Below are 12,430 nucleotides of genomic sequence, written 5' to 3'. Positions count from 1 at the left end.
CTAGCAATGCTGGTTTAGTAACTAGCACATACACTGACGGATCCATGTGTGTTGTGCCCGTGTAACTGCAATGTTTAGAGGAAAATATGATGGTATTCAACACGCCATCACATGGCTAATATCACGCCGAATACAGACTTTTAAAATGATAATATCCCCACAAAACAGACCGACGGCACAGCAGGCTGAAGGTAGAGAGCCACTAATTAAAGGGAGCACCAGCAGAAGGTCACTAATCTGTCGCAGCGATCAAATAATCATGAGCGATGACGAGAATAGATACAACTACATTATCTCACCCCGACTAAATCAACAATCTGAAAAAAATATATTTAAAAATATATATATTTTCTCACTTTTGAGTCACAGCAGATTACGGTTGAGGGTCAAGCCCGCTCCTCAGGATCAGGGCTGGACGCAGGAAGCATATGAATAAAACAGTGAAGCCACATACCAATACACTGATAATCCTGCATCCTGAAACCGACGCGTCCCAAAGCCGGGAGATTCATAAGTAACAGTCGTGGTCCAGGGTGTGAGACGTCAAAACCCAGCTGCTCGGCGGCACAACATTCCACGCTGAAGCAACCCTGAGTCGCATGGAAACGCACGGATTAAGGATCTGAGCCATTCGGACAATAAGCCCGACATTACAGCAGGGAGGAGCGGATCAAGGACCCACTATAAACAGCCGAATCATGTTCACCTAGAGTCCAACACCGAGGACTAACGTGACGGACAACCACTCCAAGTACCGGCCAACGAGCAACGATTTGAGGTTCATATGTATTTCTGATATCGAGCGACTATAAACGAGGCTCAAGTCCTCAACACAACAGAGGCCTTCAGCACCATGGAGAGCAAACATCCCCAACTAAATATACTATTTTAAAGTTCTCCAAAGTACAACAGAATAGTTTTCACCAATAACATTTAAGCTGCACAACATGCATTATCTGATATGGACTCTCCAGCAGCGGAGGGAGTTGCAGACGGCGAGTCTCAGCACCCCATCAAACCCAGGGTTTGATCAAACAGTCCATGTCATGAGTCACAAAATATAATACAACTCACAGGGTATTATTGCCTCATTCTTAACAGAAGCAGGCCTCTTCCTCACAGGAAACCACAGCATCACGTCTTGCTAAGGTTCAGACGGCTCGATAAACAGCGTTTTCTTGTGAACTCTTTATGACTCAACAGCGAGACGGCGCCTCAGCAGAGGTTTACAAAGCGATGTAAGACACATGTCTCTGTGGTTAAACAGCACGCGGTCGTGAATCACGGTCTCTGCATGGTTATCTTTGCCACTTGCTGCAGCGTATCACGTCACGTCTGTTCAGCAGCTCTACGCCGGCCACCGTTCTTTTAGGTCTCAATTTTAATTTAGTGATAACTAGAAGCCCCCAGCGACACATCAGACCTCTTGTTTTATCACTTGTGAGCCGAGCACAGTTCGGCCCTCTTAGCGGAGCTGCTAACGGAGCTTTACCGGGCCTTTGCCGTCAGAACTCTCTGGCGTTGCAATTTCCTGCCCTTGGAGCTCGTGCTGGAAAAGATCATGACACGATATCGGCGTAATGTGAACGGCTGAGGTTGGGAACAGAAGGGGGGCGTTTCAGGGAGCCTTTTTTAAGGGTGTCGCTGAGTCAGCGAGTCATTTGTGAAGGAAGGCGCCCGACTTGATAGAAACGACTGAAAGCTAGACGAAGTACTGCAAGTGGTCGGTGCGAGTCGGACGGTGCGGAGGAGCCTGATGTTCGCTTGCTATAGCTTGACTTTGAAATGGACCTCTTCATGAGCCACACCCGTCAGAGCTACACCCGTTAGTCAAAGCTACACCCGTCAGTCAAAGCTACGTCAGTCAAAGCTACACCCGTCAGTCAAAGCTACACCCGTCAGTCAGCTCGGTCCGATCACGAGATCACCGTGTGTGTTTGAGCTAACGATGACGTGTGGCTTCTATCTGTTCTTCTGATTTTGAGGCAGGCAAGATGGTATTTACAAAGCTCCTCTTCTCAATATTACCCGTATCATTATTCTATGACTTATCTTTTTGTGTATTTCATGTATTCTTACTCTCCCCACCTACACATGGAACCCACAGCTGAGTGCAAAGTGTGTGACACGCGTTCCACTGAGGCAAGTCGTTACACAGAAAGGAGAGAAACCACATTTGAAGTAAAGAATATAAATTGCAACATGTCATGACTGAAGATAAAGATTACTGAAACACATTAACATCACAGTGTGATGACAAATAGTCATGAATTTAGGGTTATTTAAAAAAAAAAAAAAGTTTGTGATTGTAAAAGTGTCACACAACTATTTCTGCACATATACACATCTCCTGCTCCCCAGTCCTTCCTTTTCCTTTCTCTCTCTCACACACATACCCACACCCACACACACACACACACACACACACACACACACACACACACGCACAGACAGCTGGCTGCACGTATGCAAGTCAGGCTGACAATGGTGTGTGTGCTGGAGTGAGACTGTGATGTTGCTCCAAAGGATCTCAGGAGAAATATGGTGAAGCTTCCTGCTCCATGTCTGCTCACAGGCGTGCGTGTGTGTGTGTGTGTGTGTGTGTGTGTGTGTGTGTGTGTGTGTGTGTGTGTGTGTGTGTGTGTGTGTGTGTGTGTGCGTGTGTGTGTGTGTGTTTGTGTGTGTGTGTGTGTGTGTTTTGCTCTGTTGCATCCTTTTTATCCCCATCATCCCCAGGCACAACAAACATGGGTGGACACACCCTAGTAGCTCTGATGTGTGTCTACTGTACATTAATATCTTTGATTCTACACTCTGTGTGTCTGTGAAGTAGCACATAGTGTATATATATATATATATATATATATATATATATATATATATATATATATATATATATATATATATATATATATATATACATACATATATATATATATATATAAATAAATGTATAAATGTATCTTTGGAGTTTTTTTTACTTTATAAAACATTTAAACTATTAATCAGCCATCAAAAGAAACTTTATGTCAATTGTCTAATCAACAAGAAGTTGTCTCAGCACTGACAACGATGACACATTTCAGCTTTAACCCTTGAAAAAGAAGTCATGTAGAGGTCTGAGTACTGAGTAAAGGCATTGCACTATGCAGTACCATTCTGTCATGAATGGAGCTCTGCAGACTGTGTGTGTGTGTGTGTGTGTGTGTGTGTGTGTGTGTGTGTGTGTGTGTGTGTGTGTGTGTGTGTGTGTGTGCGTGTCTGTGTGTGTGTGTGTGCAGAGGAGAGACAAGAATCCCATAAATCCTACTTTATTAGATAAACTCACTCATCAGATAAAGAAATCTCACACACCCCTGTGTGTGTGTGTGCGCACACACACACACACACACACACACACACACACACACACACACACACACACACGCATGCAGCCTCTCACCGATAATCTCCATTACCAATTACGGGGTGATACGCCACAGCTTAACATGAAAGCAGCAATTAATCTGCTAACACCGGTCACTGGGTCACTGTAGTAGAGATAGACGCCTGCAGGCACGCATATCAACACACATCACTGAGACTTACTGAGAGAGAATCATCTGTTTAACTCATTTCTCCAGAGATGCAATTCAAATATATATATCTTTTTATTTATTTCCCTTTTCCATCTTGTGTTCTCAACGTGTTCTCAACGTGTTCTCAAAGTGTTCTCAAAGTGTTCTCAGTGTGGTGAAGGACTTGAAAATTGGTCCCAAGACTTTTGTCTTGTGGGTTCCTTTTCACAGCAGCACAAATGCTGGCTTTAGATGGTCTAACGGAGACACGCGTGACTGCAGGTCTTAATGACGGGCTTCATGGTGCTCGGGTGGTCTACTTCACATCTACATCATGGAAACAAGTGCTCCTGTGGATTACAAGAGGAGTCCATCCACCAACGTTTAGCACCCTTTGTTGTCAAATGGCGATTAAGACAGATTGAGCTGGATTATGTTTTTCAAGCTACAACAAGTAGACGCTACAGACTTACAACAAGAGCTGGCAGTGTGTGTTTCTTTTTATTTGTTATGAAAAATGGGAAGCCAACAACGCTTCATCCGTTCTAATGTATTAATAAGGAAAACGAATGGAGGGACTTAACGGGGACAGACGAGGCTCATGAACGCACACTGTGATCGACACACAGCCTTTCATACGCTGGTGACTGGAGAACGCATGGTGAGGAGATTTTTCCTGGTAAATTTATTTTATAAAACAAAACAGCCACGACTGCGCCAGTGCAACCGCACGCCTCCAACCGCCCGTCGGAGCACACGGAGGGGACCGTCTTGCTCCGCTGCACCTTGACCGCGGTTTGGTTCAACCAAATTTGTTAAAACCATACTGGGATTCAAGCTGGAAGCCCTCCAGTCACGGTCCAAACACGGTCTGATTTGGTTTTGAATAAATAGCCCGATCTTCCAGGAAGTCCACATCGGAGCGAGCTATGGTTTCCCTGATCTAAGCTCTTTTTGAGGCAGTAAGCGGAGCCGGGACATTAGAGGAGGGGGATAGGGGACGGTTCTGAGTGTGTGTGTGTGTGTGTGTGTGTGTGTGTGTGTGTGTGTGTGTGTGTGTGAGAGAGAGAGAGAGCTCAGAGCTCGGATGGGGTCTGTGCAAATGGGTTATCAACATGTGTACACTATATGCGTTGCATGTCTCTGTCAGTGTGAGTGAAGAGGTGACACTCAGTGAGTCAGGGTGTGAGTGACAGAGCAGATGGGCCTCCCATACCGACCCGTCAAACCCAAGACGTTCCCCCTCACCCCATCGCTCACTCCTGCAGTGGACGTCTACATGCACGCCGTCATTTCTGCTAAAGCAAGAGGAAGGCCTTCTGCTGAATGTTGTAATAATAACAATGTGAAAGAATACGTCAAGGCTGTCGTACTACACTGAGGGAGAAGTAATACTTCATCTTGGAGCGATACTCTTGGCATGTTAACAGAGGTGTGATTAGTACAGCGAAGGCGTCAGAGAGAAACGGGGTTTGGGTTGTCCGCTTGTTATCCATGTCAAGCTGTTACCATCGTAGGCATTTCACAGCAATCAGATATTGGAGGAAATGTGGAACTCTAACTGAATGCAGCTAATCCTCTCCTTTCACATCCTCAACTGACTTCTTCCCTTCTCTGTGTGGCGACTGACAGCAAAGATGAGAGACAGGAAAGATCTGAAAATTCATAATAAATACATTCATAACCTCCACTATGGCACTAATCCCGGACACACCTTGGCCTATGTCTACCGTCTGATCATTACCTCGTCAATAATGGTAATACAAAAATCATATTTCCTTTTTCGTGCACACACACACACACACACACATCAGTGTGATGATGCATTCCTGTGGGGAACTGACACGATCTTATGTGGATTCTCTACTAAGTAATTGTGTTCATATCATCTTAGTGAAAATGATAATAGGAATTAATGTAGCTGTTGCGCGCGCGCGCGCACACACACACACACACACACACACACACACACACACACACACACACACACACACACACACACACACATTTGGCTTAATATAAAAGGTCAATAGGTCAGAGTTGATACGAATTTCTTCGACCTATAATAAATGTATAAAATACATGAATATGAATAGTTCTTTAATCGGCAAAACCAGTGAAAAACAAATGGAATGCAGTGTCATTGCTTTGCACGATGAATTGAAAATCAAATATTGACGTATTTTATCAGAAGGGAAAAGGCTCCAGATGGCACTGATGTCATTTCAACATGTTTTCAATACATCTTTAATCACGAGTGTTGAGAAGAACCAAGTTGTACCTAGTAAAGCATTAACTTTGTCGACTTTATAGGCCTAATGGGAAATTAATTCATCATATAGGATGGATAAATAAAGTGAGAACGCAAACAAAGCAAGCCATTCCTCAGCAGGAACGCACCATTATTACACGTTCCCCGATGCATGTTGTGCTGAAGGCTCCCTTTGTTTCATTGTAAAGCAGCCGCACAAAGTTCAAGTTAACGGTGACTTGAGAAGCCAAACCCTGAACAGTTCACTTCAGGTTCAGAGTGTGTGTGTGTGTGTGTGTGTGTGTGTGTGTGTTGCAAGAAACCTTACATGGCCATCTCTCACACTCTCTGCCTCCGTCTGTCTGGCAGTCCTCTCTTTGTTTCCCCTCTCTCTCTCTCTCTCTCTCTCTCTCTCTCTCTCTCTCTCTCTCTCTCTCTCTCTCTCTCTCTCTCTCTCTCTCTCCCTCTCCCTCTCTCTCTCTCTCATCTCTTGTCTCTTGTCTCTGTCACTCTGAGCTATTCCTGGATTCCACACTGAGGTGAAGGGAAACAGGAACAGTGGATGCAAAGAACCACTCTTCCTCTTCTAACAACACACACACACACACACACACACACACGGTCAATATTCCTCTGTTGATGGCATTGTTCCTCAGCCAGTTGGCTTCCAGTCGGTGTTTCCTCAAACATGTTTGTGTGACGAAAGTCGTTCTTGTTCCTGCAGATGGAATGTGAGGGCAGTGTGTGTGTTTGCATGTGTGTATTTGCATGTGTTTGGCAAACAACACAGGCTGAAATTGAGATGGTCAGCTGGATGGATCTTTCCTTTATATTGCCATGTGGAGGGAATATTCAAAACAGTAGCACACTCGCTCTGCTATCTGCCCTTTGTTCAGCCTCTCCTGCACCACAGCACCACTGGGACGCTCCCCCCAACTCCCTGTTGTGCTTCTACTGGAACCTTGGCAGCCAGCTGCCCTGTCGGGCCAATTAGGAAAGCTTTTACTAAAGCTCCAGCCAATTGGATTAGGGCTACATTTCCTTGCCAGATGAGAACTCTCAAATGTGCTGCTGTATGCTTGAATCTGAGAAGTGGTGAGCGGACTCCTGTTTCGCTGATGGGCAACTGGGCACCGGTGAACACACACACACACACACACACACGCTGCAGAGAAAAGAGACCCGTCCCGTGACGCTCCTGTGACTCGGAGTCCTCCGCAACCGAGAGTGTGGAACTGAGATTCTAATCAGGTTGAACCAAGAACGTAGCTTAAAGCGAACCAGAACCCAAAGCAGCGGAGGAGCACCGCTCCCAACAGACGCTTTGACACCGACGGATTTGAAAGAGATGATCCAGGCTAAGAAGGCAGCAGACAGACAAAGGAGACGATGGCAAAACTGAGATCAGACATTTTCATTCGTCAAGTAAAACCGTTACACACCCCCCCCCCGTTAAAAGTTGTTTTCCCTCATCAGAATGGAGGATCAGCATAGAGGGTGTTGTATGCTGTGCAAATAAAGCCATTGGAGGCGAATTTGTAATGTCAATAAAACCTAATGGACTTGATTTGAAAATAAATTAAATGTTGTTGGTTTTGTAAGCTGACTGAGTGTGGAATAGATTGGAACAAATTCACTTGACAAAAGCCTGTTTTTGTGGTTTGTGGCTCCACTGTGTTTGTGTTTCCTGTGTGTGTTTGAGTGTTTGTCTTCGCCATGCATGCTCAGTGTACCGATGCTGAGAATCTGGGCCTAAGTTAGTTTCATCGGTGGACATTAAAGCAATGTTGAAAACCCAATGGAGCAATTCAAATCCACTGTGCTTCAATTACCTGTTTGAACATTAGGATCACACACCAAAAAGCTAAATATAGAACGTTAAAAAACAGACTGTTTTATATGGAAAACATCTTTGTTATTCTGATCAAATGATTTATGTGTGTAGATTAATGTGTACTTTCTCAAAATGTCAAATAAGCTAAGCATGGCCACATTTAGGACTAAAATGTACGTCAGGCTTATTTATAAGTGTAAGAGGATAACGGGAAAAAACGGGGCTAGAGATGCCAGAATAAAAAAATACTGTCTAAGAAAATGAAGAAATGCAGTGCGTCACATTCTCCTCCAAAAATTCAAATAAATAGGAAATAAAAATAAGAAATACCAAGAGATGCTAGAAGACAGAAGTAGTGACGGAGACAAACAATATATAGAGTTCACTGCAAAGTCAATACTTATGAGGAAGAGTCTGTGAAAGTGCTCATGGGGGCCTGGAGCGCACACACACACACACACACACACACACACACACACACACACCCCACATGTCTATCTCACCCGGGCAGGTGTGGCCGTGTGTGTTAACAGGGACACCTCCTGCACACGTGAAACAGAAATAACCCAACAGGCTATTAGTCAAGCCTGGAGACCTGCAGTGGGGCACCGAGCGCTGATAAAAGTCCTGAAACCAGCACAGACCGACGGACCACGACAGAGACCACATGCAGCTCAAATCAGCCAGTCAACGAATACACAAACAACCTGTCCACACATTCAAAAAAAGACTGAGGAATGATGCCAAAATCTGCAATAAAGCTGTTTCAGCAGCAAGAGGAACTGTTGGGGGGGGGGGGGGATGGGGGGGGGTGTTGCATGACAGGACCAACTGTGCAGCTGTGGAGACCTTTGCACACTAGACGAGGTTGTGTGTCTTTTGTGGTCCTTCTGGTTGTTGTAAGACCGACAATACGGTGTTCGTTTACCGACTGGCCTACTTAACAGGTTTAGGTACGCAGACGAGCTGGTTCAGCAGGAACAGAGGGCAGCTCGGGGTTTCTTTCACCCACTGTCGTTCACTTACAATCCACGCACGCATGAACGCACGCACAGAAACAAAACACATTCTCTCTCTCTCACACAGACACACACACACACACACACACACACACACACACAAATACAAAGCCAGTATATTGTATGAGGAAATAACCTCAATGATGAAACACGCTTCAATAACGTACTTTTGGTTCCCTAAAACAGTGCCTCGTGTGGGTTAAAAAAAGAGGAAATGAAAATACTGAACATAACAAATACAATTAATAAGTCTACTAAATGAACCACTGGCAGGACCTTTAACAGCCGAACGCGAGTTGGAGAACAATGATTCAAATAGACCTCAATGGGTTCTCATACAATCGATATCTCTCGCAGCTCAGTGCGGAAGTGGTCCGTCAGACACCTGCTTTAAAAAGATGAGCTGCAGTCAAACCGCCACCTCACGTCTACCTGAATATTATTATAATTCACCAAAAATATCGTCCTGCAAACGCGGACTGGAAGCACAGAGGAACCCACGACACGGGGAAAGTTAACGTTTCACGTGTAGAGTTCCTCTTTTTGTTCTTGCCACGTTGAAAAAAAAAAGAAAAGCAAAAGTAAAAAGCGAGAAGAGACGATACATTTCAAACTCTACCGACCGAGAGATGAAAGAAACGAGCCAAAACTCCCCAGAATCTTCTCTCTCCGGTGTGACAGCGATGCACATGCGTGCACCACCCTCATGAAATAGACAAAAAAACAGAGCTGGAAATAAAAACATCAAGCAACTTACGGTGTTTGCAATAAGTTGTCGATATTCCGTCGCTGCAACCAAAACATAGAAATCCAAAAGAGGCGAAAATCCGACAAAAGGAGAGAGCCGAGCTGAGCTGTCACCGTCCAGCCGCAACGAGGAGAAGTCGGACTGCTCGTGCCTTCACAAACCGGAGAAGCGAGCGCGAGCCCGGAGCCGCCTGCTGGTTTCTCCGCTCTCGCACGAGACAAGAGAAAGGGGGCGAGATTCCCTAGAGATGGCTGTTGCCGCGAGTGCGCAGGTGCGGACCGAGTCGATTCATTCCGGTGGAGTAGGGGCTGCGAAAAGGCAGAAACATAGCTTGGCAAATGCGCCGCATCTATTTAATCGTTTATTCGTTTGTTTGTTTTTCTGGAGGGAACATTAGAGACGAGCAGAGGAGCGGCAGTGAAATAAACAACCGCAGATCTAGAGACAACAGAGCTGCTGCTCACTTCTAGTGCGTCCAATTTAATTAAATGTGGGACTACTATTGATCATTTTCGCCATCAATTAACCTGTCAATATACATTTTTTCAGAGGAATCCTTATCAATCGTTAAATCGAGGCTGTAATCTGTCAGAAAATTGTGACAAATGCAACATTACAAGTTCCCAGAGCGCTTATTTTGCAACACTCCAAAACTCAAAAGATATTTAATTTGCAGTGATGCAGGCTGAGTAAGAGAAATTAGATCATTCTACCATTTGAAACGCTCAAATCAGACTATCGAGTCATACGCGAGTCATGACTGAAACGCTTGATTTAGTCATTTTCTGATGGTCGGCTAATTGGATTTTCGCTTAATCCTGTCAGCACTTAATTAGATTTATTTGCCAAAATAAAAAGGAACGCACGGCCTAATAATCAGCCTAGTCTATAACTTTAATTTGTCAAAGTAAAATAAAAAGTGGACATTTAAGTGGAAATAATCCCGATTAGAAAGCTTCTAGGAATATATCTTGACTCCCTCTCAAGAGAAGCATTTCTCTCTCCAAATCCCAGACAGTCTTATAAATAATTCAGCAATAAAAGCTCTGCCTCAGCTTGCCTGGTTGCGTGCAGCACCGAAAGAAGCCCCCCCCCCCCCCCCCCGAACGGCGTCAATCTACGCGGGCGTTACCAATTAAAACAAATCTCGAAGCAAAATAAAGTTCAATCAACATTCCTGTTTTCGCAAATGGCTGTGGTCGGTCAGCCAGATCAGCCAGGGATTACGAGGCTTCTGTCAACTATCAATAGCCTCGCGCGCCTGCGAGAGACGGTTGGGTATAGCGAGGGAGGAGCGGGATGGCTCCGTTTCAATGCGCAGACGGTGCAGCGATGATGCTGTTTGTCCTGCCCGCGGATCGGAGGAGAGCGGAGATTTACCCGCAAGCGACGGCAAATGTAATCCAAGACACCCCATCCCAGATCCCCCCAACACCTGAACCGCGTACTGACCCAGCAGAGCTGCTGAGAGGGGATGAAAAGGGCGAAAAGTGTACAGCCGGGGGGGGAAAGCAATTTACCTGCACACAGCTCCCGTTCGGCTTGCCGATATTACTTCCCCACTCCAATGTGGCTTTCAGCGCTGCCGCTCACTCCGAGCTGCTCGCCGCCGAACGGGAATTTAGACAACGGGATTTGTTCACGTGGTCACGCTCAGTGATCCTAATTGGCGGAGCGACTCGAGCCGCTGCTGGCGCGCACCTGTATACGGTGAACGGTACGACGGTGCAGCCGGGAGAGGAGGAGGAGGAGGAGGAGGAGGAGGAGGAGGAGAACGACCGAAGGAAACAGATTGGTGCAGAATGTTTATATACTTGCATAATATGGATGGATCTCCCACACCACCGTGTGTGTGTGTGTGTGTGTGTGTGTGTGTGTGTGTGTGTGTGTGTGTGTGTGTGTGTGTGTCTGTGTGTGTCTGTGTGTGTGAGAGAGAGAGAGAGAGAGAGAGAGAGAGAGAGAAGGAGGGAGGGTGGGAGGGAAAAAACGATATAAAATCCACTAGTAATATAATGTCTGACAGTTAAGAGGCTTGCCAATTCTTTTGAAAACCAAGAAATGAAATTGATACTAAAATCCTACTGCAGATGTATAATAACGTAGTGAATAGCCAGGATTTAAAAGTATTGCCTATGAACACAGTTAGACCAGAACATCTAGACAACAATTAGATGTTTCGTATAGCAGCTGTTCACGTTGTGGATGAGTCTCACATGAAGCTCAAGCAGAAAACTAACAAATTATCATCGGTCAAAGTGGGTCTGAGGAAACTTTGAGCTCGAGCGCTTCTGCTACTGTACGAGTGATGACCCGTCCGCAGATGAAGCCAGGCTCTACTGTAACATGAACAACACGACACATCTGTCACACATCTGTCATTAGCATGACGGTATAACCTTGTAACATATAGACACACAAGTAAGCAGAATCATCCAAAGTGTACACTACACCAACGCACACATCCTGCTGATATTGTGATACATTTTAAGTCTTACTTTTTCACTTTGCTTTTACATTTTCTGTACAATATCATGTCACCTCTCCCATGTGAAAGCTGCACTCAGTCATATGCCATGAATGGTACAGTGATTGATGCCTCTACTATAGTGTAGCCTAATGGTCACACACACACACACACACACACACACACACACACACACACACACACACACACACACATATTTACAAAGAGGTTTTGAGGTTGAGGTTTGTAAGCGAGGCAGTGGCAAACATCAGAATATGCTGTGGTCCATACCCTATTCCCACTTTAACACATGCACACACACACACACACACACACACACAGTTATTCATCTACCTACTGAGGCCACGGTATAGTAGCAGTCAATGGTGCGGGAGTATTTTTAGATTTCATGTGGGTTGCAGATGCTGCTCTACTCAACCAGGTCACAGCAAATAGAACAGTGTTTCAACACATCCAATGCCCTTGAATTCCTCTCAGTTTCCCCATAAACCTTTGCTTTCCCGTATGTAGCGTCAATTTTTGAAGAAGCAATTTGA

The 12,430-nt window shown here is 45.2% G+C and overlaps 1 protein-coding gene across 6 annotated transcripts in view; it reads right to left on the bottom strand.

The window, feature by feature from the left end:
• Positions 1–11,033, bottom strand: part of strbp (spermatid perinuclear RNA binding protein) — a 71,065-nt gene extending 60,032 nt beyond the window's left edge. Inside the window, exons 1-2 of one of the 6 annotated variants that reach the window (XM_068705830.1) lie at positions 10,930–11,033; positions 9,419–9,717 (exon numbers count right to left, since the gene is read on the bottom strand). The gene's annotated coding sequence lies outside the window, so the exon portion shown is untranslated. Of the gene's footprint in view, positions 1–9,418; positions 10,161–10,929 lie in introns of those variants that run through there. The other 5 variants (XM_068705831.1, XM_068705834.1, XM_068705829.1 and 2 more) reach the window with 5 other exon arrangements.
• Positions 11,034–12,430: the final 1,397 nt, after the last annotated feature.

Source organism: Cebidichthys violaceus, unplaced genomic scaffold, assembly GCF_023349555.1.
Source record: "Cebidichthys violaceus isolate CVI_PGR_0920_01 unplaced genomic scaffold, fCebVio1.0.p SCAF_12, whole genome shotgun sequence".
NCBI classification, from domain to species: Eukaryota; Metazoa; Chordata; class Actinopteri; order Perciformes; family Stichaeidae; genus Cebidichthys; species Cebidichthys violaceus.
This window is presented reverse-complemented; position numbering and strand designations above follow the sequence as displayed.